Source organism: Rhinolophus sinicus, linkage group LG01, assembly GCF_036562045.2.
Source record: "Rhinolophus sinicus isolate RSC01 linkage group LG01, ASM3656204v1, whole genome shotgun sequence".
Lineage (NCBI taxonomy): Eukaryota > Metazoa > Chordata > Mammalia > Chiroptera > Rhinolophidae > Rhinolophus > Rhinolophus sinicus.
The window spans coordinates 154,679,235-154,703,550 of NC_133751.1; the positions used below are offsets into that span (position 1 = coordinate 154,679,235).

Sequence of the window (24,316 nt, forward strand, 5' to 3'; positions counted from 1 at the left end):
ACATGGATTTCTCTTGAGTTTTGGATGATTTGATGCATTAGATAGTTTTATTTAATTTAATGCTTTTAATTTTAAGAAACACATCCAGCTATGCCGGCAGCCAGCCAACCAGTTTTCTAAATCTGCGTGTAAGTAAGGGAGAAGAGAAAAAAGAAAAAGAAAAAGCAAGCATCATTTTGGTTATTTTTGCCCCTTTTTTTTCTCTTTCTACTTTGCACATTGTACATCATTCAGTGTCTTAGATCCAGGTGTCTCCCTTTAAAAACATAAAATTCATTAAGAAGACAATCAAATATGCATATCAAAACATAAGGGATGCATTTTCATAAAATCCCATGAGTGTAATGTTTTTTATATTTAAAAAATAATCCTATGCCTCTGATAATTATTTCAAATAAAGCCCTTTTATCCCTAAAATTATTAAATGTTTAATTAAATGTCTGCAAGATATAATTTAATGGCTTGATTCAAAATAATGATTTATATATAAACATAATAACATTTATTAATAGCAACAAAGTAATAATTCTTTCAGCTAATGTTAACTTTTTATTAAGGAAGTTTTAGCATATGCACATAGGAAGAAGGCATAGTATAATGAATTTCCATGCATCTATCATACAATGTCAACAATGGTATACATTCTGCCATCTCCTTGTGATAATTCTGAAACTGAAAGTTATAAAAATTATTTAAAAAATTTTAAAACAGATAAAACATTAATATGGGTTGTGGGTACAAGATAATATGCCTAATATGCTTTAGGATGGAGCCTCCAAATAAGAGATTAGGTCCTGTAAGGTTTTTCCATGGCCCTGACCTTTAGTTCTTATGGCCGCAAGTCCACAGGGCTCACCAGTACTTCTTGTTCAGTCCCTTCCTTGCATGTTATGCTCTGGTAATAGGTAACTGCATAAAGTTCTCTGCACATTCTGTCCCAGGGCCCTCCACACCCTTTTTTTTCTCTTCTATTGACTCCTACTTATGTCTTCAAAGTCCAGTTCAGGTGCCCTCTCTTCTGAGGTTTCCTCTCATCACCCCATCCCTTTTATGGCACAGGTGTACCTAGCTGGATCTCCCATAAGAGCCCTGCCTCTCTTTCTGTCTCTGCCCTGGAGTGAAATCTAAACTGGTCACCCTGGCCTGCAGGGCTCTGCATGGTCTGGATCTTGGCTGTCTCTCTCTCTCTCTCTCTCTCTCTCTCTCTCTCTCTTTCTCTCTAACTTCATTCGTCTCACCACGCTCGAGGGGCATCCATATGCTCTCTGCGTGCCAAGCTCATCCCTGCTTGCAGGCCTTTGCACTTGCTCTCTCTTCTTCCTGGAATGTTCTACCCCACATCTTTGATTGTCTGGCTGCTGCTCCCCAGAAGCCCGCCCAAGAACCTCTTTCCAGTCATAATACTACCTTTCTTTCCAAGAAATAAATACCATATCACTTTTGTGAGAATCAATTTTTTTTACTTTTACTTTCAGTCTTGCCATTTAGCATGTATTTCAAAACATGTATAGTAGTTTAGTTTTGCCTGTTTTAAAACTTAATATGAATAAAATCCTACTGTACGTTTCTTTTGTGTCTTGCCTCTTTGCTCAGCAGTGTGCTTCTAAGGTATATCCATGCTTATCTGTGTATGTGTACTTGGCAGTACTGCATTCGTTTTCACCGCTGTGTGGTATTTCACTGCATAAACACACCACAGTATATTTATCTCTTCTACCATTGTTGGATTTTTGGGTTGTTTTCAGTTTGGGTTGTTTCTTGTTTTATATGAAATAATGCTATGAATATTCTTGTGTGTTTGTTGTGTGTGTGAGCGTGCGCATGCGCGCGCGTACACACACACACACACACACACACACACACACACACTCACTCATTGGCTTGAGTTTCTCTACTGTATAACCAGGTGGAGAATTTGGGCACAGATAGGATAACCATAAATTAATGTTCCAACTAGGACATGTTTGTGCGGGATAAGTGCTAAACTTGATAGGACACCAGGGAAATAGGTGTAAACTGGGATTATCCCAGGAAAACTGAGATATGTGGTTCTGTATTAAAAATATATTCTTCAACCTTATAGGTAATATTAATCTGCTTTCTAAAAGGATTGTACAAATTTACACCCCCACTGGAAACAGAGAGTTTCTGTTGTTTCTCACAACTTAGTATTTTCAAATTTCACTTTGTTTACTAATCTTTTTGTGGTTTTAATTTGCATTTCTCTCACGGATAATGAGACTGAGTTGTGAACTATCTGTTTACATCTCTTTTTCTAATAAATATATTTAATGATACAAACTTATTTTTTATCTTGGCTTTAGCTATATCCCACAACTTTTAATATTTGTGTTTTATTGCTATTTTATAAAAAATATTTTTTCTTTTCTAGCATATTTTTTCTTTGACTCAATAATTATTCGAATTGAGTTTTCAATTTCCCAATATGTGGAGATTTTCAAGTTATTTTTAAATGATTTCTAACTCATGGTAAAAAATCATCCTCTGTATGATTATTCTACGTAAAAATGTGTTGAGATAACTTTAAAGTCAAGTATTGGTCAGAGTTTATAAAGGTTCTTTGTATGCTGAAAAGAATGTGAATTCTGCAATTGTTGTTTATAGTGTTATATATAATTCCATTTAGTGAAGATTTTAATCATGATCCTCAAGTCTCCTGTATTCTTACTGATTTTTAAAATCTGTTTATTTTGTCAATTATTGAGAAAACTGTTTAAAATCTCCCACTATGATAATGGATTTGTTTTGTGATACTGTCAATTGTAACATTATAAATATTTTAGGTTATGCAGTTAGGTATATACACATTTAAAATTGTAATGACTTCCTGGTAAACTGAGTTTTTTATTAGTATGGAGTGATTCTCATTATAGCTAATAATGCTTTTTACCTTGAAGTCAATTTTGTCTCATATTAATTTAGCTATACCAATTTTATCTTATTGGTTATCTTTTTCCAAATTTTATTTAACCCTTTTGTGTTCTTGTGTTTTAGATGTTTTTCCTATAGATAATATATGATAGGATATTATTTTAATTCAGTCTGAAAATACTTGTTCTCTTTCTTTCCACTTGAGCTTCACCCATATACACTTAATATCACTTTTAAATGCTTTTAAATCTCCATCTTAGTTTGTGCTTTCTATTGTTTTGTCTATTTTATGTCTCTTTCCTTTCTTAACTTCTGGATTTATTATTGTTTTGATCCCATTTTCCTTCCTGGATTTGAACTTGTAGGCTCAATTTTTAATTATTCGGTCATTGCTCTGGAAATTACAACTGGTGTGCCTAAGCTTTCAAAATCGAATGTTAATCCCTGTTTTATCCTCCTCCCAGAAAAACCTGAGGTGTTTAGAATACTTTATCTCCATATACCCTCTCCAGATTTATGTTACTTTTGTCATGCCTTTTATTCTATCTGTTTTGTAATCTCAAAGATTTTATTAACCTTAAAAAAAATAGGGCCATTTTTTTTTAAGATTTGCACATATGTTAACCATTTTCTTTGTTCTTCTTTCTTGTACTTAAACCTTCCATCTGGAATCAATTTTTGTCTGAAGATCCTAGAGGCTTGCTACAGATGAAATCTCTGTTTTTGTTGTCTGAAAAATAAATGTATTTTCCCCCTCATTCTTGAAACTTTTTTCTCTGAGTAGAGAATACTAGGTAGGATGTTATTTTCTTTCAGCCCATTGATGATATCATTCCACTGTCTACTTGCTTGCATTGTTGCTATGGAGAAAGTGATGGTAAGTTTATCATTCCTTTGAAGATAATGCCTTTTTTTCCCCTCTGTATGCTTCAAGATTTTTCAGTCTTTGTCTTTCTGTACTTTCAGTATTCTATGTATCAGAATAGTTCTTTTTGTTTGTTTGTTTTTTAGTTTTCATGATTCTTTGAGCTTCTTAAATCAATGGATTGCTATCTTTCATCAGATATGGAAAATTCTCAGCCATTACCTCTTCACATAGCCTCTTGCCTAGCATACTTATTCTTCTATAACTACAACTAAATGTGTTTTAGACTGTGTCACTCTGTCTTCAATGTGTCTTAACTTCTCTTCCATGTTTTCCATTTTTCTGTTTCTCTGGCTGTAGGCTAGATGTTATCTGGCCTGTCTTTCAAATCACTAAGCTCTAATTCCCTTTCCAATATATTATTTCTTTTTCTCCTAGTTTCCAGTTTGGTTATAGTTTTTTATTTGTAGAAGTTCTATGTGGTTTTTTACAAACCTCCTCGTTCACGTTTTATGGTATTCTATTTTTTGCAGTTAAGTTTTACCTGGTCTTTCATTTTTTTAGGTAGAGTAAGCATAGCTGTTCTATAACCTATTTATGACAGTTCTAATGTTTGTGAGTCTGTTACTGACTCCCATTCATGGTACCATTTTCTTTGTATGGTACCTTTTTTCCATGTATGCTTTAATTGTGTGCTACTCTTTGTTCTTAAATTTTTGGTGGGTGGTTCTTGAGGCCTAGGAAGAAGATGCCATTCTCCAGAGAGTTTATGCTTATGTTTCTGTCAAATATTTTCCAGATACTGCCAGTCCAGAATCACCTTAAACCAAGTCCGTGGTTTAAGATTACCACAATCCCCAAGGCACAATGAACGTAGGTTACAGTCATGGTTGTGGGTCTTGACCACAACTTCTCATGGAATTGTTTTCCCTTTCCTTTTATTTCTCCTATTCTTCTTAGTGTCAAGGCAACCAACCCAACCCTTCAGTTCTGCAGAATTAGGGGTGGAGTAGGGTTTCTGTATGGTTCACAGTCATCCTAAGCATGTAAACCTTTGGGATCCCCGCTTATTGTGGACAGCTTATTGTGGACAGTCAATATCCCCCACCTTGGGTGGACTCTCGGGCTTTGATTCCCCCCCCCCTTTCATCTAGGAGGCTGCTGAAATAGAAACCCAGATTTAATGGATATGGCAATGCCCTCAGGGTGAAAGGAAGTTGATGTTCTAAGTAGGTCTGTGGTTCCCAGTTTCCCTTAGATTTTTATCCTAACAGCTTCTTACTATCTTGTCACCTCTGGTGCTTTTAGGGATTTTTTTTTAATTGAGAATTTCTGTTGTTTTTAATAGGTCAGGATAACAAGGGATTGGTTGAATAGCCAAGCCTGCTATTTCTGGGAAAGAAAATATTAATAAGAACTTAAATCTAAAAAGTATCGTCTACTGAAAAAATTATGTGTGCTGTGCATACAAAGGTTTTGAATGTGGTAGGTAAAGGATTTTGAAAACCAGAATTTCTGTACACTTTTATGTGATCCATCATTTTAATATTGATGTGAAGTTAAACAAGGTCAGTTTGGCCTTGTATCCATTGTCACTCCTAATTTTAGCTGCAGCAATTTCCTAAAACTGCATCCAACAATTTTTCCTAATGCGCAATGAAATAGCCATCTTTGCTAAGCACCCACAGTGTACAGTTGTGGAATTAGGGAGGTCCTGAAGAACATGGCCTTTCAAAGACCTGAAACATACAGGTTTGCCTGCATTGTTGTGTGGTGTATATTAGGCAATACTTGAAAAGAAGGTTTTGGTCTCATTTGCACCAGAAAACAATGTAGGCAAGGCTTCCTCTCACAAAGTCATGCACAGACAAATGTTAATTTAATCAAATTTAGCTGGTTTGGGGAATACTGGTTATATGAAGCACAGATTGATCACATTGGTAGTGTTAAGCACAAAATCTCTCTTAGAGGCTGGGAATCTTGAGTAAAATTTTGAACTTTAGGAATATGCAGTGTTGACAGTGTGGCATATGGCTTGTTAGAGACCAAGTGGGAGGTAGAGACAGGTATGAATACGTAGGGTATGGGGAAGGACAAGCACGTCCTTTTGTTAAGGACAGAGAAACCATCAGGAAAGTGAGTGAGAAATGAACCCACTAAGAACGTGTGGGAGAAGACAACACTTTAGTCCTGACATCCAAGAAGTATCCCCAACCCTATCTGGATGGGGGCCCTGCCCAGCTGCCGCTAGTGTTTCAGCTGACCACAGAGTCTGAGTAGCTGTCCTTGCTTCTTCCCTGTTTACTCTCTCTCTTGACTTTAAGGAAAGGGCTGCAGTTTAACCAAATACAATGAACTGAGACCTCTTCGAGGTCTCCCTGGGACTTTGACCAAATCAGTCATTAGGCCTTTCGAGAACAGTTAAAAAAATACCAGCCCTTAGTATTGTCAGGGTTGTTTGAACTTTGGAAAGAGGATAATGAGCATAAAGGAGGACCTTCAGAGGACTGGATTGCCTAGAATTTGTAGTTAAGAGGCTACAAGATCAATTTGTTCGTGTGATTTTATTTGTTCTGATGTATCATTATTTGTCATCCATGGATATAGAATGCATTCTCTCATTCAATAAAATGAATGCTGACTCTGTGCTGGGGCTTTCCTAGCCACTGAATTTTCCCTTTTGGTAATTATTTTAACAGGCTTTGCCATCACGATCTGGCCTTTACCATCATGGTAGTATATAACACTTATTGAATATCTATTATATGCAAGGATTTCTACTTATGTCATCTCATTTAATCCTCACAGCACGCCCATTGCTAGATGGCTTTACCTTAATCCAGAAATACACAGCAGGTCTTCGAATAACATTGTTTCATTATAACATTGATGCGGTACTATAGGAACTTAACTCTTGTTTATGTCAATCAGCCTGTGGTAAAATTGTTTTGTTATATATAATTTCAGTTAAAGTTGCAGAACCTATTGATGATATTTAGGGAGAACTTTATATATATATTGAAATATATAATGGGAGTCAGAATCTGTGTATAGCTGAAGCATGTTTTTTCCACCACATAACCACCAATATTGTAACATGTCCCTCAACTCCCATGTTTTTGGTGTTTGTGGTACAGAAAATACCAGACCCTATGCAATTGGTCTTTTAGTAATACACAAACAGAAAAACTTCACAATGGAGTCTGTATGTGTGGCATGTGTGAGACAGACAGACATAGTGATAGCATATTAACATATCTATAACCAAATTGTAGGACCACAGGCATGCAGCTTTTTGTGGGTCACTGAGTCTAAATTTGGCCACATTTTAAAATTCCTTTTTATACAATTTCCCCATTTCACTGGGGACCTCTACCCTAATATAGGGTCCTATGAGCTCTTCAGTTTATTACAATGGCTGTCAAAATGGACAATGGTGTGATACCAGTCACTTGGGATTGGGTAACACTATTTGAATGAAAATTTATTCACATACTTCAAGGCATTATTTCATTGAAGTTGGGAGGTGGCTAATTGGCAATTTGCTGTGGAGAATTTGGGGTTAGGTCCTTCCTTTTTTCTGCCCTAGACATTAACAAATAAAAGCAGCTACAAGAATTCATGTGGTTTTTGTTTGTTTGTTTTATAGCATTAAATACAGTGGTTAAGAACAGGGCTTGGATTATTTTCCTTTGAAATGGTTGGAGGAAGTAGAGAATGTGAAAGTAAGTCCCTCTAGATTAATGGCTGCATTCATTGTCAGTCTTTGGAACACTCTAAATAAAAAAGACTGGCAGAAAGAGTTACCAGAAATTCAACTCCTGGCTTAAGAATTTAACAAAATCAAAGGTCAAATCCATCTCTGCTGTCTTACCAGTGGTGATTGATTCTTCTAGTTTCAATGGTGGTGAGCATGCAAGTGGTCTGTGTTCTCTGACCCGTTTCAGGAAATACACGAGTCACTGCTTCTCTGGGACCCAGCCATTAATAACAGTAGGATACAGGCTCACAGGATGCTGAGCAAACAGCACCTGCCTGAGTTCAGATGGTGAGGTTAAGACCAGATTCTTGCTCACTCTCCTTATTATGGTGTTCTTTCATTTATTTATTTCGTTCATTTAATAAATACTCATACGCACCTGTTGTATGCTGGACTATAAGTGCAGGAGAAACAGTGATGAACAAGACATGGTGTCAGCCCCCAAGGAACTCATGTTCTGCATTCTTCTTCTATCACTGTCTCTCCATTGAAAAGGTCTAATGCCCAGACAATGCCCAGACAATGAAATCAGTGCCCAGACAATGAAATCCAACAGACCTGGATTCCAGGACTCTGCTTATGATGCCTGACATTGGCCAAACCCCATCTGCCTCAGTAAGACTCCCTTTCTCCACTATAATGTGATTGTTAGGCAGCTCATGCAGCTGAAGGCTTTTGACAGTGTCTGTAGCACACATAGCAAGGCTCCATGGATGTGAACTAGCTCTACTGTCGTTGTGGTTATTGTTAGGATTATATTCTGGCCTTGGGTTTGGAGGAAAAGGAAAAGTGTTTGGAAGAAATTGGAAGAATGTGGCTGCTAGCACGCCAGAGGGAAGACCCAGAGGCTCATAAAGATACAGCTCCAGCCCACCAGGGATGAAGGTAATGCCGATTCTTTGCAAATGTGGGACTGTGCTCGTATATCTCCCTATATAACTTCTTTCCCCTTCCAGGAATTATTTTCATTTGACCTTTTTAGGTTTATATGTTGGGTAGTTAGAAAGGGAAACACACAGTGTGATTTATCCTGGATATTCCACCATGTTAAGCACAACTGTGATGGGCCAGGGAACTCAAATGGGGAGGAACAGAAGTAGCTCTTAGTAGGAAATAATGTGTGTGTTGGGTAATCCTCCTGAATATTTAGCCTAAAAAAAAAGTTGCAGAATGGTGTTTAGCTCCTTCAATATATCTTGAGGGGCACAGCTTGCTAGTGGCAGGTTAAGATACTTGAGAGAGAGAGAGAGAGAGGGAGAGAAGAAACTTATCAAATGTACTGCTATCTTTTAGATATTCAAAGATGAGACTTTGACTTATAATTCAAGAAAATCAAGAAAAACAACATTCCTATCCTTTGCTCATTATAAAACACTTTAAAAACATTTCTGTAAAGCATCCCTCATTTATTTATTTGATGAAAGCCATTCTATTTCAGTGGAAATGGAAAGATTGGGATAATTGCAAATCAGGTTTTTACCTAAGTATATAAAAGAGCTGTCCATGTATTACTGTTCTTTCTTTATGTACCTTGAGAGAAGTTTTAGAGATTTGTCTGATTTTCAAAACTGGAAAGGCCATGTTCATTGGAAATGTTTACCTGTGGTGCTATCCAACAGTAAACACGTAGACAAAATGATGGATCTAAAATTATCAATTTTTTCATTTTATTTTCCATACATTTTCACATGTCATCATTGGTCTTAGAATTGTGAAATCTAGGTTTGAATTCTGGCTATCCTTCTAATAAGTACATATCCCTGGAGACATGACTTAATTTTCCACGCGTATTTCCTGACTTAGCAAATGGGAATAACTATGTATTTCAGAGAGCAGTTGTGACCTTTAAATAATATAATGTGTCAAATATCTTAGTGCATTCTTGGTACATGAGAGGTGCTTCATAAATGTTAGGTGACATCTGAATCAGTATGTTCTTCACTTCTGGTTTCTCCATATAGCTCATTGCGCTTTAGATATTTATTGACATCCATAGTGGGGTATAAATTACACCTCAAGTTACCCCTCTCTATGGAGCTCATGATAATCGTGCTGAAAATTACCAGGGAGATCATATTCTATGGCAGCTACTGAGTGTGGTGGCCCCCTGTGTAGTATGACAATATCATTTATGTGGTGGCTGGGATACACCAATCAGGCGAGAGAGGTGAGGCCGAAAGTAAGAGCTGAACAGTGTGCTCCTCGCCAAGGCCTGTGCGTAATGAGGGTTGTCTTGGCCTGTGCCGCGATGCCAAGTGATAATTGTGTTAAATGCTTTATCTTCTCTGTTTCCTTTTGGCCAGAGATGGGAGCTAAGTGTCAGCTCCTGGTTGTGCCTTTTTTGCCTTACTGGAAGGGGTACAGTTTGAGAAAAGAAGCTTCAGTGTAGGCATTTGGTATACATGCAAAGTTAGTGTGATAATGTAAAATTGTTGAAAGGAATTGTGCATAGGCGAGGGTTTTCATGTTAGTCTATTCTTTAATCTCATTTTTAAAATGCAAAAGTAGAATATGAGTATTGAATTATTACTGCTAAAATTTATAGAGCATTTATTTTGGGCAAGGTACTGCTTTAAGGGATTGATTTTTATTTTATTTATTTATTTTTTAATTATAAAATATACGTAACATAAAATCAACCACTTAAACATTATTAAGTGTACAGCCCAGTAGTATCCATGTTGTATAGCCATCACACCATCTATTCCCAGAACTCTTTTTATCTTACAAAACTGAAACTCTATACCAATGCAATACTAACTCCCCATTACTTTCTCCCCCAGACACTGGAAGCCATCACTTTACTTTCTGTCTCTATGAATTTCACTTTTCTATACACCTCATGTAAGTAGAATCATACAGAATGTCCTTTTGTGACTGGCTTTTTTCACTTAGCATAATGTCCGTGAGGTTCAGCCATGTTGTAGCATGTGTCAGAATTTCCTTCCCTTTTAAGGCTGAAAAATATTTCATTGTATGTATATACCATATTGTGTTGACTCATTCATCTCTGGATGGTCACTTGGGTTGCTTCCACCTCTTGGCTATTATAGGTAATGCTGCTATGTGCATAGTTGGATAAATAATCTGTTTGAGACCCTGCTTTCAATTCTTTTGGGTTTATTGCCGGAAGTGGAATTGCGGAATCATATGTTGATTCTGTTTTTAATTTTTTGAGGAACTGGCATACTGTTTTCCATGGAGGGTGCAATATTTTCCATTTCCATCAATAGTGAACAAGGGTTCCGATTTCTTCGCATCCTCACCAATAGTTATTCGTTCATCTCTCTCTCTTTCTCTCTCTCTCGCTTTCTCGCTCTCTCTCCCTCCCTCTCAATAGTAGACACCATAACATGTATGACGTTGAGAGCTTTTATTTTAAATGCACTAACTTATTTAATTTTTTAACATGCTAGAGGGAGCACATATTATTATCTTGATTTGAAAGAAGAGCCAACAGGAATAGAGGTGTTGGCTAGTAAGTAGTGGAGCTGGGATGTGAACCCAGGCAATGTGGCTCTGGGGTCTGAGTTCCTACTACCCTGTTATCACAGCCTCTCTCATTATACAGTCATTGCAGCAAATTGAAACAATAGAGAAGTGTTTGTGATAACAGCTGACCTGTTCCCCTAGCTTCAATATCACGCATGCCTTAGAATTAATCTCTGATAAGTTTGGTGTGTTTGCTTCTAAACATGGATGTATTTGTATGTTTATATATACCAGGGGTGCCAAAAAAATGTATACAAGTGGACACTTTGGTCAGTGTTGCCCAAGCAGTAGTTCGCCGTAATCAGAAATATCTGGACGCTGATGGGAAGCACTTTAAAAACCTCTTGTAACTGCAGAAGTCAAACGTGACTTGTATTCCTCTTTTGTTATCTGTATATACTGAGTATTACAATTTAAAACAAAGTTTTATTGGGGAAAAGTATGTATCTCCAGGGCCCTTCAGCTCCAAGTCATTGTCCTTCAATCTAGCTGTGGAGGGCACAGCTTACTGGCCCATGTGGGAATTGAACCGGCAACCCTGTTGTTAAGAGCTCGCACTGTAACCAACTGAGCCATCAGGCTACCCGAGTATTACAATTTTAATACAGTTTTCCTTTCTTAAAATGTGTATACATTTTTTTGGCACCCTCTGTATATATGAATTTAATTTTTAAAAGGGTTCATGCTTTGCACTTTGTTCTGGTACTTCTTCTGCCCCACTTATTTATTAAGAGATCTTTCTAGATCAGTACATATAGATGCATCGCATTCTGACTAATGACTGCATTTGGCAGAAACTTAATTTGCTAATCATTTCTTTATTGGTATAACATTGAAAAGTGGATTGGCTTCAAGGAACATTCTTATGTATGTATTTCACACTAGGTTTGTTTTGTTTTGTTCTCCTGCAGAATAAGCTCCTAAAAATGGAATATCTGGGTTATAGGGTGTATATATTTTATGTTTGGTCCTAGAGTTAAAAGCAGACTCACACAGGCCTGAGTTGAAAGAAGACCTAGCCAGATGAAAGACCCTGGCTGCCTTGTACTTGTTAAGCAAGCGCAGTCCTGGGAGAAGACTCCAGAACTGAGCAGATGACTGGAACCCAGCCTGGGAGAGGTTTCAGCTGGGCAAGGCCCCGCGCAGGGGGTCCAACATATCAGCTAAATGTGTGACCTGGTGCATGTGTCCAAATTACCCAGAGCTTTCTTGCTGTGAAATTTCTTTCACGTGGGCAACTGGAAGAAGTTATGGTCATAGTTAAAAGAAATAGAAGAGAGAAGCCTATCTTTTCGTTGGAAGTATATAGCTTAATTTGATCTTTTGGCTATTTCTAACTTAAGTTGAATAAATAGGCTATCATGTAAATAACATTATCAGAGAGAAATCACTACTAAATAAAAATATTTGAATTAAGCTGTCAAACATATACATACATATGTGTGTGTATGTATGTATGCATGTACATAGTTTAATGCAAGACATCTGATATTTTTGTTTGATTTTAAAATTCTCGAAGTAATTTTAGATCCTGTGCCTTTGAATTTATGTTAATGTTCATGATTTTTTTCATTGTATATACAGATAATTTCTTGAATCTTTTCCCCTTAATAAAGAAACAAGTATGCTTTGTGAAAATCTTATTATACTTAAAAGAGTTATTTCTAAGGTACTGTTTATAAAATTTCTGAATCCCTTATTGTTAGTATCTTATATAAATCACTTGGTGCATGCGTGCTTCCTTCAATGACTCATTCATAATGGGTATACTTATTATGTAGCAAGACAATGTGAATAATGATTAAGATTCATTCATTCAAAAATGTTTACTGCATACTTGCTCTGTGCCAGGCATTGTTCTAGTCTGTGGGGCCACAGCAGTGCATAGAGCCCACGTCCTGCCCTGGTGGGTTGTCCATTCTCAAGATCTCATTCTAGAGTTAAAGAGACATGGGTGTGAATCCAGGCCCCAGCACTCAGTTCCTATAACCCCAGCAAGGCATTTCACACTGATGGGCCTCAGTTTCCATGTTCACAAAATGAAGAAAATACACACTCGCCAATCAAATAGCTCGTACATGTAAGTCATGTGCTATAGAATATGACTAAAGTAAGCTTTCAGTAATCATTGGTTATGCCTATCATTCTGTGACAAACCCTGTGTCATATCCTGGGAATATAGTGAACTAACATACTCACATTTTAATGGGGGCTGTTGAGATGTTATAATCACACATATATCTTTTCCTGACATTCTGTTTATTATTTTCCATTTAATCCTTCCCTATCCCACCTCTTCTTCTTAATGCTCTCCTTTCCTGTCCGTCCCTTTCCACACTTCTTACAACCATCTAGAACCTAGCTCCATGTGCTCCCCTCTCACACATTTCAAACCTCTCATCTTCTGTGCAGACGGGTTCCTCACCCTTTGCCGCACACCCCTGCTTATCTCTGTTTCCCCATCTTAGCTCTGTTCTCCTCCTTTCTCCCCCAGTGTGAGTCCTGCCTGTCCTTCAAGGCCCCACCTGTTGTTACCAGGACCCCTCTCTGCGATGCTTTCTCACATGAATCTCTCCAAAGATGTTCTTCCCTGAACCCCTGGGATAGTCAGACTTAGATTTACCTATTTTAGCCATTAGCTACTATTTAGAATTATTCCCTACTTGTTTCACGTATCTTGATTGTTTTCTTCCCAGGTAAACTGCCCATGTATGTATGCAGGGTATGCTTAGTGAATATACGGTGGTTTGTTGGTTGATCTAGGGTGGGCCTAATGAATACATTTCCTTCCTTTGAGATGAACCTAGTGCTGTTTCGGGGCTACCATGTTTCCCCAAAAATAAGACCTATCCGGACCATCAGCTCTAATGTGTCTTTTGGAGCAAAAATTAATATAAGACCCAGTATTATATTATATTATATTATATTATATTATATTATATTATATTATATTATATTATATTATACCTGGTATTATATTATATTATACCTGGTATTTTATGTTATGTTATATGATATGATGTGATATGATATGATATGATATGATATTATATAGACCCGGTCTTATAGTATATTAAAATAAGACCAGGTCTTATGTTAATTTTTGCTCCAACAGACACATTAGAACTGACGGTCTGGCTAGCTCTTATTTTCGGTGAAACACGATAGAAGGATGTGGGGCTACCACTTGCAATTGACTCTCAAGTTTAGTGAGGCATTGTTAATGAAGTGACCATTGGCCTCTATTGGAGTTTTACCATTGGTCTTAGAAAGATGGGAGCTGCCCAGTGTGATTCTCTTGGGCTGTCTGGTTGACACTTTCTGGTTGGCAGAGGAAGTCCCTGCCTTTCTAAGGAGTATCCTGTGAAGTTAACATTCTCTCCTGAAGCTCTGGGTCAGGACCCAAAACAATCAATGTTGCCCCTTCTCTCCAGGGGATGTTATGAGGACTGGTGCCTGCCAGGAATCAAGATGCCGAGGAGAGGGCAGGTTGCCCAGGCATGAGTGCCCGTACTTGCAGGTCATTTCATGGTTGCTTTTAGGAAAGTTTGCTGGATCCAGTTTCTGTGGCTCTCACCAGGGGAAGCATTATACGAGACAACAAGGAGCAGATGTATTTACATGCAGAGCTTCATAATAATTCCACTCCCAACTCCTGACTGTCGGGTGGTGAGATATTTGGGAGAACATTTTCAGTCTGAAGAAAGGAATTATTGTTTAGTCTGAGATTTGAGCCTGCACTTTCTTTTCATGTGGTTCTGCTTGAGAGTTCTTAGACCAAGGTTAAATGAATGTTGAGGCACTTTGGGGACTATACAAATCAATGAATGAAAGACAAAGGTATAAATGTCATAATTGCTTTAATTTCTTCCCGTTTACTCTTTTTTTTCTTTTTTAATCCTGTATCTCCTAACATTGGATTATTTATAATACGAACGTTAACTGACTGTTTCGAGTGACATAGCATTCAAATGTTAATTTAAATTTAATGTGAAGCTCATGGTACTTATGAAGAGCATCTCTCATTTATCATTATTATTATGTTTCAGATATATTGCAGCAAACGAATTTTAACGGTTTGAATTGATATCTTTTTCACCTTTTCTTTATATAGACATTAAGTAACATCTCCTAATGTTTGACATATAAATGTTGCCTTACAATTAACAGAACAGTTATGCTGCTGTTTATGTAGTTATTTAAGATTCCTGGAAGAGATTAAAGAGAATCTTATGGGTTTTTTTGTTTGTTTGTTTTTGCCAGACTTCATTGTTCAATGTAAGTAGATTTAAGTGGGCCTCATATTTTCTTCCAGATATAAGGGAAAGGTGCCTAACAGAGCAAGACTTTTAACATGATTCTTATGAGAGCTGCCAAAAAGCTCAGTATTTGTTAATAAGTTTTCACATATCTAGCTAATAGACTTGCATTCTAGTGATGAGTCACAAAGGGAAGAAACTCAGTTACATGTACAATGAGTGGCTTTGGTTTTGGATTTCATTAAGGGCATTCGGTTCATTGTTGATCACAGAGTCACGCACAGTGAGACCTTAATAGGCTGGAGAATAGATGATATGGGGAAATTTGGGCTCTTGGGCCAGTTTTTACCTAACTCTCCAGCCGCCCTCCAGAACACTTTGTTCAGGGAAATGTAGATGGATGGCCTCGGCAGAACATGATGGGAGTGGGAAAATGTGAGGTTAAAAGAAAAACTCACAATTCAGTCCAATGCCTTTTTTTTTCTTTTTCTTGCCTTGATCCATTGAACTGTTGTTTCAGGGCCCTGTCCCTGTTAGCACAGAAAATTTGTAGTTAACAGCAAATATTTTAGAATTAGTGCAACTTTTTGTTTATTTTATTTTATTATTTTATTTATTTTTTCCCTCCCTCCCTTCCTTCCTTCCTCCCTTCCTTCCTTTCTTTCTTTTGCTCAAATAAAAATTTAAGTGTGAGAATTCTTTCATCATAGCAAAAGTAATAAATACTCTACCTGGTCTCTGAGATACAATGCTTTCTTCCCCAGGTCTTTGCTATTTCTTGAACTCTAGTAGCTGAGCATTGAATTCAACATTCTAACTAATCACTGACTCACTTTCACACGACTGGGAAATTAGCTTTTATTTTTTTCATTTGCCATATACTGTAGCTATAAAAAATATTTAGGGATCAACTTGAATTTATAAACTTTTAGAGGTGGAATACTATCACACATATATTAATAACTGGTATGTTTATTTAGAAATAGTTTTCCCTATTCACTTTCATGAAATAATTTATTCAAAGCCTACTGTATATCTTTGACATCATGTCTTTAATGCCACTAGAGCTCTCTTTGAAGCCATCTAGTACGGTGTGCCATAGTATAATTTCTTCACTCCCATCTAAATTGCCTGAACTTTCATGTTTTTAGCATCCACATTATGAAGCTATTTCTAAATTTTATCTCAGGCCCTAACACACATTTCAGACTTTATTTTTGGCTGTCTATAGGTGTACATTGGAGATCTCCAAAATATATCCATTTTCTGTACTATGCTTAAAAGAGATCTTTAAGAGGCTTGTTTACAGTGGCATCTAATATCAACAATTGTGAAGTCACAACCCTATAAATAATGAGTAAGTTTTTATTAAATTTCTTTGCTTCCTTAAATAGCTTGTTCCATCAGCTGACTTTTTTAAGCATCCAAAACTATCATGAGATTGTTTCAGATTTGACTGTTTTCATTCAAAGACTACTTTGTTCAAAACGAAGAACTTGCAAGAGTATTCTGTAAATAAGAGACTGTGTAAAGACTTGAATATATGGCAGTTCTCTCTTTTGGGGGGAGAGAGAAGAAATCCAAAGTATATATGGCATAGTAATTAACCAAAGGGTTTCTTCCTTTTTGCACATCTACTAGCTATATTGATTATTTTCTTGTTATCTATTCACATATGTTTTTTAAAGGTGAAAAAAAGTAGTTGCAAAGATATGTTTAACTGGAAGAATGGTGTGAATTTAAATAGTCTAATGATTATTATATGGTGCTTGTATAATCTCAATGGTTAATATATGGCAAACCAAGAATACAATGCCATCAGAATCTAAAACTACAGAATTAATGGAAAAGTAGGTCTGAATTCCCGGACCAGTACAGAAAGAAAAACAAATGATCATACTTACAAGATTTCCATTAATCTTTACTTCTCCTATATAGATCTATCTCTTGACCTTTTGTAGCTTAATTTCCGTATAAAGTGGTATCAAGTATTGTGGTGATATGACATAGGAAAATTCACACAAAATCTGAGCATTTTCTTAGAATGATCTGGTAAATTTGGAAAGAGGAGGTTTATAAGAGAAGAATTTTACTAGACATAACCACATTAATTCTCCTCTCTTGAGACCTTTTCTGGCTTCTAGCAAGAGAAACATGTGTCTGAAGATTGTAAGGAAAGAAAGTAAGTGGGCAGGTCGTGATAACAGTTAACTTGACATTTTTATAGCTCTGTAGTTTTCAAGGAACTTTTGTGAGTGTTATTTAATCCCATCGTCACAATAACCTGAGATATAGACTAAGGACTTGGAGGGACTCAGTCCTCTTTCTCATCCTCTGTTTTCTTTTTAACATTTATGGAAACTGAAGCTCTAAGAGGTTAAGCTGATTGGCCCAGGTCACCATGTAGAAGATGGGAAAACAGGAACCAGGGAGAGAGCTCTTTCCCTTTAAGGGGGTTGCTTCTCTGGGTAGAGGGAAAAATACTGGTACAGTTGTGCTGGGGTCCCCCCCCATCCCCTCAAGTCCTATTTCTTACTCATTCCTTCCAGGGACATGTAAAACATAGTTATGAATGTGCTTTAGAGGTTATTATCCTAGAAATGCTTCCCATGAGTCATTACTTTTTGAAGAAGGGCAGTAAATTCTTATCCTTTCTATATGTTCCTCTCTGTCTTTTTATTCTTGTGCATAATAAGAATGCAGGTACACTTAAGAACAAAGGAGACATCAATATATTTTTAAAATGAACGCTGTCAGAGTCAATCCAACTGTGAACTGCCAGGGTTTAATATCTCGTTCTGAAAGAGTTCTGAATTTAAGTTGTTTAGTAACATCTCCCCCCCGCCCCCACCACCTCTCAATCTTTCAGATTGAAAAACATTGTTTTTCAGAAATAATATTGGGAAAGAGATAATTTGCTGACATTCACTTGAGATCTGTGTAACATTTGTTGGAGACCTTTATATATGATTTTCTGTATGTTTGAATTTTTCATGTATAGTTTGAGGACCATATAAAATCTTCTAGACCATAAAATACCCACTTTGTTAAAACGTGGTCTTGAACTTCACATGTGTAACCTGGTTGATAGTCTTGGATGAATTTATTAAATGTTACAAATATTTATTGAATTCTGAATATAAGCTTAAAGTAGAGCTGGTGATATAGAGATGAGCTCTTTCCCGTAAAGGGGGTTAACATCCTGATAGTAGGCATAAGGAGAACAAAAGTAACCCCAGGGCCCAGGAGAATGAATCAATGCAGAAAGAGAAATATAAAGGGAGCCCTTGAGGGGTTCAGAAGGAGTGTGCACATCAGGGTGGGGGTTATCAGGACAAGCCTCACAGTTTGGGATGGGTCCTGGAGGAAGTATGGTATTCTGATGGTGAGAAATGGAGGTTTGATTGTGATAAATGGATGGTGATAAATGGAAGAAATAGTGTAAGCAAAGGCATGGAAGGAGGAAAGTACAGAGTATATTTGGGAAACAAGACCTGAGGTCAGAATGGCGGAAGAAAATAAAGTAGCTGATTGTAGGCATGGCATTTTCCAAAAAGTAATGAATGTACTTATGACCATTAGGTCAATTTTGATTTTCTTGGGGAATTAGGGAGAAAATTCCTTTCCCTTAAAAGATTTTTGAGGGAAGGAAAAAAGGAAGATTCTAGTTGTCTTTTGAACTTAGAGATATTTTAGCTAGGTGAGGAAAAAACTTAGTATCTAGTTGGCTACTGGTACAATGCTACTACATTCTACTACCTCAAACTCAATTTGACAAAGAGATGAGTCCTTTATTGTATCTTGACCTCTTTCCCTTTTTCCAGAATCTTGCTAGCAAGGACTCAGCATGCAGAAGGGATACAGAAATCTCTGTCTGGCTGTTGCCCTGTTTCCTCCAGCCAATCCTCTATTATCCTTCAAAGATATACTTTCAAATTCCTTTCAAATTGATTTAACAAGAATTTTAATACTTGATGATGATTTATTTAATGTGTGGTTTGACACAAGGATATTTGCATTTTTATAATCAATTAATTCCTTATCCAAGATGGGGTATTGTTTTGTTTTGTTTTGTTTTGTTTCTAGTAGTAGAATTTTCAGATACTGGCAGCAAATTTCTGGGGATTTGGAACCAGAATGGGCTTTGGAGTCAGATTCACCTACATAAAAATCTCACTTCCCACCTCAATACGAGCCTTTCTGAGACCCACTTGACTGGTGAGACAGAAATACTTACCTCATTGGGTTGCTCTGGTGTTTGTAACTTGCACGTGAAAGGCTTTAATACATCCTAGCTCCTTCCTTCTTTCCTTTCTCACCATGGGCATTAGAAGTGACAGTGTAGTCTGCTTCGTCATGGATAAACTTACCCAAGTTCTCACCCTGTGATTAGGAAGCAGCCATGCTTCTCTTTAAGCAGGAAACCCTCCAACTCCCTGTTGTTGCTCCAGACTTTTTTCAGGTGTCCCCTCAGCTTTGAAGGGTTTCTGCTGCCATTCCACATGGCATCTCACTCCTTTGAAACCCAAAGGCACCTTGATCGTATTTATGTCATGTGTGTTCCTGAGTTGTGGTTATTTGTATATTTATTCTATCCCACTTCTTGACTGGAGGTTCTAGATTGCACATTCCTTAAAGGCATCTTTCCATTTCCTATGGTACCTAACACAGTGCCTTGCATTAATTAAATCTTGGAGTTGAAATAAATTGATCTGATGCTTTTGTAATGTTCACATATGAGGTGTGATAAAAAAATAGCTATTGTTTAAGAAAAAATTATTACAGTAAAAGACACACTTCCATTAATCCCCCTCAAAATACTCCCCCTCGCTTCAAACACACTTATCCCATCATTCTTGCCACTTTCTGGAAGTCCTCTTTCATGAGTGTCTTTAGTTGCACTGTCATGGCTGCCTCAATGTCCTGAATCAATTCAAAACGTTTACCTTTCATGGTCATTTTGACTTTGGGGAAGAGCCAGAAGTTGCCCGGTGCCACATCCAGTGAATAAGGTGGATGAGGACACACCATAATATTTTTTTATTTTTTTTTAAAGAAATTACCATATACCAGAAGCAATGTGTGACACGGAGCCTTTCCCTTGTGATCACAAAATACAGTGACTGCTGCTGCCTAGTGCCCTCCAATGGAAACTCAGGGATCTTCAATATGAGAAGTGGCATATCCAACCTTAGTAACAGAGTGTGACAAGTTTCAACTTGTTCGGTGCAGTCAGTCAAGTGTGAGCTATGGTTGAGAGAAGGTGTGTTTTAAAGTGTGCCATCAATCATCCCCCATCATGACAACGCTCTTTGTCACACATCATTTATGGCAATTTCTGTCAAATAAAAGCATTACAGTGTGTCCTCATCCACCTTATTCACTGGATCTGGCACCGAGTGACTTCTGACTCTTCCCCAAAGTCAGAATGACCATGAAAGGTAAACATTTTGAATTGATTCAGGACATCGAGGCAGCCACAACAGTGTAAGTAAAGACACTCACGAAACAGGACTTCCAGAACTGCTTCAGAAAGTGGCAAGAATGATAGGATACATGTGTTCAAAGCAAGGGGGAGTATTTTGAAGGGGTTTAATGGCAATGTGTCTTTTACTGTAATAAATTTTTTTTTAATTTAAACATTCGCCATATTGTTTTATCATACCTCATATAAACAGTAACCAAGACTAGTTCCTATTTTTAGGTGGCACAAGGCAAAGTTAATCACCACCCCATCTGTTTATTCATCTACTACAAAACATCTTCAATGTGTCTAGAAACATCACACCCAAATAGACCCCGTGGATTGATTTTTCCCTGTTCTCCATAGCAAATGCAGAATTATTACCATGGAATTGGAGGCTTCTCTGTCAGTTTCTGCACATTCCCTACCACCCAGTACTTATTACACTTCAGCCTACACCCTGTGATTCAACCAGGCAGATTGGCTAGATGTACTCCCCTTCACAAAGGGGATAGAAATATCCATTGTCAGCTGACATAACAGGTGGCTTTCTCTTACCATCTAGAATTCCATTAAAAATGTTGGCACAGTCTACCACATGAGGTCATGGCCTAATCTGGGAAACAATTTTGAGCCAGCCCCAGTACAATTGTGACTCTCATCTGTTTCTTTCTTTGATGTTAACTCATTATTTAAATTAAAGTTAATATGTATTTATTGGCACTATTGAATACTCATTGCTGGTTTGCTTGTTGACCTCTGGTTTCTGAACACAAAGACCACTGGTGAATTCTGGCTAAACAGTTTCCTAGCACAGATGTTCCCATAGTTCAGCCCTCCTATTTTATCAGGCAGGAAATGAAAACTCCTTAGGTAGACACAAATTTCTCAGCTTTAATTTGGTGCCTTTTAAAAACAAATTTAATTCACAGGATTTAACGTTTGCATGCATGTTTGAGCTTGAAAATATAGAAATAGAATATTTTAAATGGCTTCCAGAAAAGGTAGCACAGATGAACTAAAATTTACTGCCCTTCTAAACCACAAAGTCATAAGTACCTTAAACGAAATGCCAATTCAATGGAGTTGATCACAGAGGGTCCTGGGAGGCAGTCAGTAAACTATGCACACAGTTTGATAGTAATAGTGAAACTAAAGGTGGTAGTCACCAAGGGTATTGCATAATGTAAGCATTGGTTGAGTCTTTTATTTAAAGAGTATGAGGAAATTGATTTTCACACCTATGTAAGATCAAGTGACATATAATATTAAAAATCAGTTTAGAAAAAATTAAAGAACACAGAAATGTTTAATAAATATCTTTGACTACAACTAAGAGAAAAGATCAATGAATTGCCTGCCTACTATAGTACTTTATTCCCTATAATTTCAGTATCTTCACAAAATGTATAAGTGCTAAAATGATATTGGTCCATTGCTAGAAGCAATAGATTTAATTTAATCCAAGTCTTTATAGCTTTAATAAGTAAAAAATCACCCAGATCAACCTGCTGACGTATATAGACTTTTTTACAGAGAAGCATGTAGTCAAATAACATTTTTGACCACCCAGAATTATGTAATGCTAGTATTCAGAGAGTTTAAATTAAGAATTCAGATATGTTTGGTCCCAGGGAGCAGAGAAGAATAAGTAACAAGTACTTATACATGCAGTGTGGTTATTGGACATAGATTAAGTTGAATTCCTTACTCTCATGAGTTAACATCAAGAACAGGGAAAAATCTGATCTAGTGAAGTAGGTTCAGGGTTGTGGCTGTTTGTGCATTCATCAGGAAATGGAGTCTGGGATTTGACCTTGGTTGTCACTCCTTCGGATTTGGATAATATTTGACTCTCAGCTCCAGCTTCTCAGACCTGGACAGGTCAACATTCAAGAAAAAGTTTCCTATAATGCTGTAATTTCAGGAAATTGTTTTGGGGGGCACTGAACAGCCTCCAAATTGGCATGAAACACATTACAGCTAATTTATTCCATGAATTTACATTTTGTGAAATGTATAGAATATTTTATATAGGTCAAAGGGACTGGAAAAGAGTTCCCATTCCTCCACTGCAACGTTCCCGTGTAATGAGCTGGTAGCAATGACGTCCCATTCTATTGCAGGAGAAACAGAAGCTCAGAGTTCTGACTTCTCTTATTAGTCAGCTGCTGCTCACGGGGTTCATTCCCCTGTGAATGTCCAAGTGAAGTTTGTGACACCATGATATTTTGTGGACTATCTTATTTTGAGGAAAAAGAAGTAAAATGTGTCCCTAGGTACACTGAAGGTAGAGAGATTGTGGACCCTCCCTCTGTGTTTGAAACTTTCCCTTTCCATCAGCCCCATTGAATCACCCTGATTTAGATGGCTGTTTGTGTTCTCTTGGTGAGGGGTTCAAAGGACTACTGGGTACTCGAGTGAGTATTTGTAACATTTATGGAAAGTAAGCACAAGGAGTGATTGATTATCAATGGGCATGTAGATCAGTATCTGGGCATTGATTCTGAACAATTAAAAAACAGAAAGAATAATTTAGCTAAATAATGCCTTGATTTTACAAGAGATTTTAATATTTGTGGATATGCCAGATTTCATTGAAGTCTGTGTCTCCATTGTTAACCGAAGAAGAAGTTCAGGCTATAGTAAAGAGCAAAAAGCGGTTATGTGAGCAAAAGGATTGCAATCAGAGAGATGTGTTCAGGTAGCAACCCATACTGAGCTCTGGAGAGAACAAAGAAAGGGAGGGTTTATAAAGGCAAAAACCACAACATGTAATTCTTTCATGCAAATTAAGGATTACTGGCTGATTAACAGTGATTGGTTAGTTCCAATATGCAAATAAGGAAGGCAAAACCTACAGGGTGGAAGCAAAATCCATATATGTCTATGCGGAAGTTGTCCCAGGATGTTTAAGACTCAGCCTTGAGCTGAGTGTACCAACAGGTTAGCAACTTAACAGCAGATCTGAGAACTGAGGCACAGGATGTAGATAAGTCTCACTTCCTTAATAGCCTCCCAAGTAAATTTTTAAGTGACTCTCTTAGCAATGTTTATCCTATTTAATTTTCTCCATTATCACCATGCACTGGGCAGCAGCCTTTTAACATCGTTCATCTGTGACCTGGGCCAGAGGTGTAACTCAGCGGCTCATAAGGCCCTATTCTCTCATGGATGTCAGTTAGAGACCTCAGTTTAAGTAATGGAGTTGAGGCAGGTGAGCCTCATCTGTGGGTTGTTTGTGTTCTGTCCAGTCCATGGTCTATATCCAAGTCTGTCTCTACGTCTTAATCACAGCATTTTATTGACCTGGGGCCTGAGATAAGGAGTGAAACAATAAACTTTTTTCATTTATTTGTGCAGTGGAATTACAGAGAATTGTTATGGTTTGAAATGAAAATGGGAAAGAAAAAAAAAAAACTTGTTAGAAGGAAGTCAAATATGTTTAAGGGTGTTGTTCTCAGTCTCTTAGAGAAGCCAAGACAAAGATTTAAGAAGTTCTACGTTACTTGGAGCTGTTCTTAATTAAGGCACCTTTGATTTCAGTCCTTCCCCTTACCCCTATTTTCCCTCTAACTTGAAAA

The 24,316-nt window shown here is 37.3% G+C and overlaps 1 protein-coding gene and 1 long non-coding RNA gene across 3 annotated transcripts in view; both read left to right on the forward strand.

Moving 5' to 3' along the window:
- CERS6 (ceramide synthase 6) overlaps positions 1 to 24,316 on the forward strand; it is a 280,641-nt gene that overhangs the window by 109,512 nt on the left and 146,813 nt on the right. The window lies entirely within an intron of this gene.
- Positions 10,197 to 12,641, forward strand: LOC141572663 (uncharacterized). Its single transcript, XR_012498004.1, has 2 exons — positions 10,197 to 10,361; positions 11,984 to 12,641. It is a non-coding gene; the product is annotated as an uncharacterized LOC141572663 (long non-coding RNA).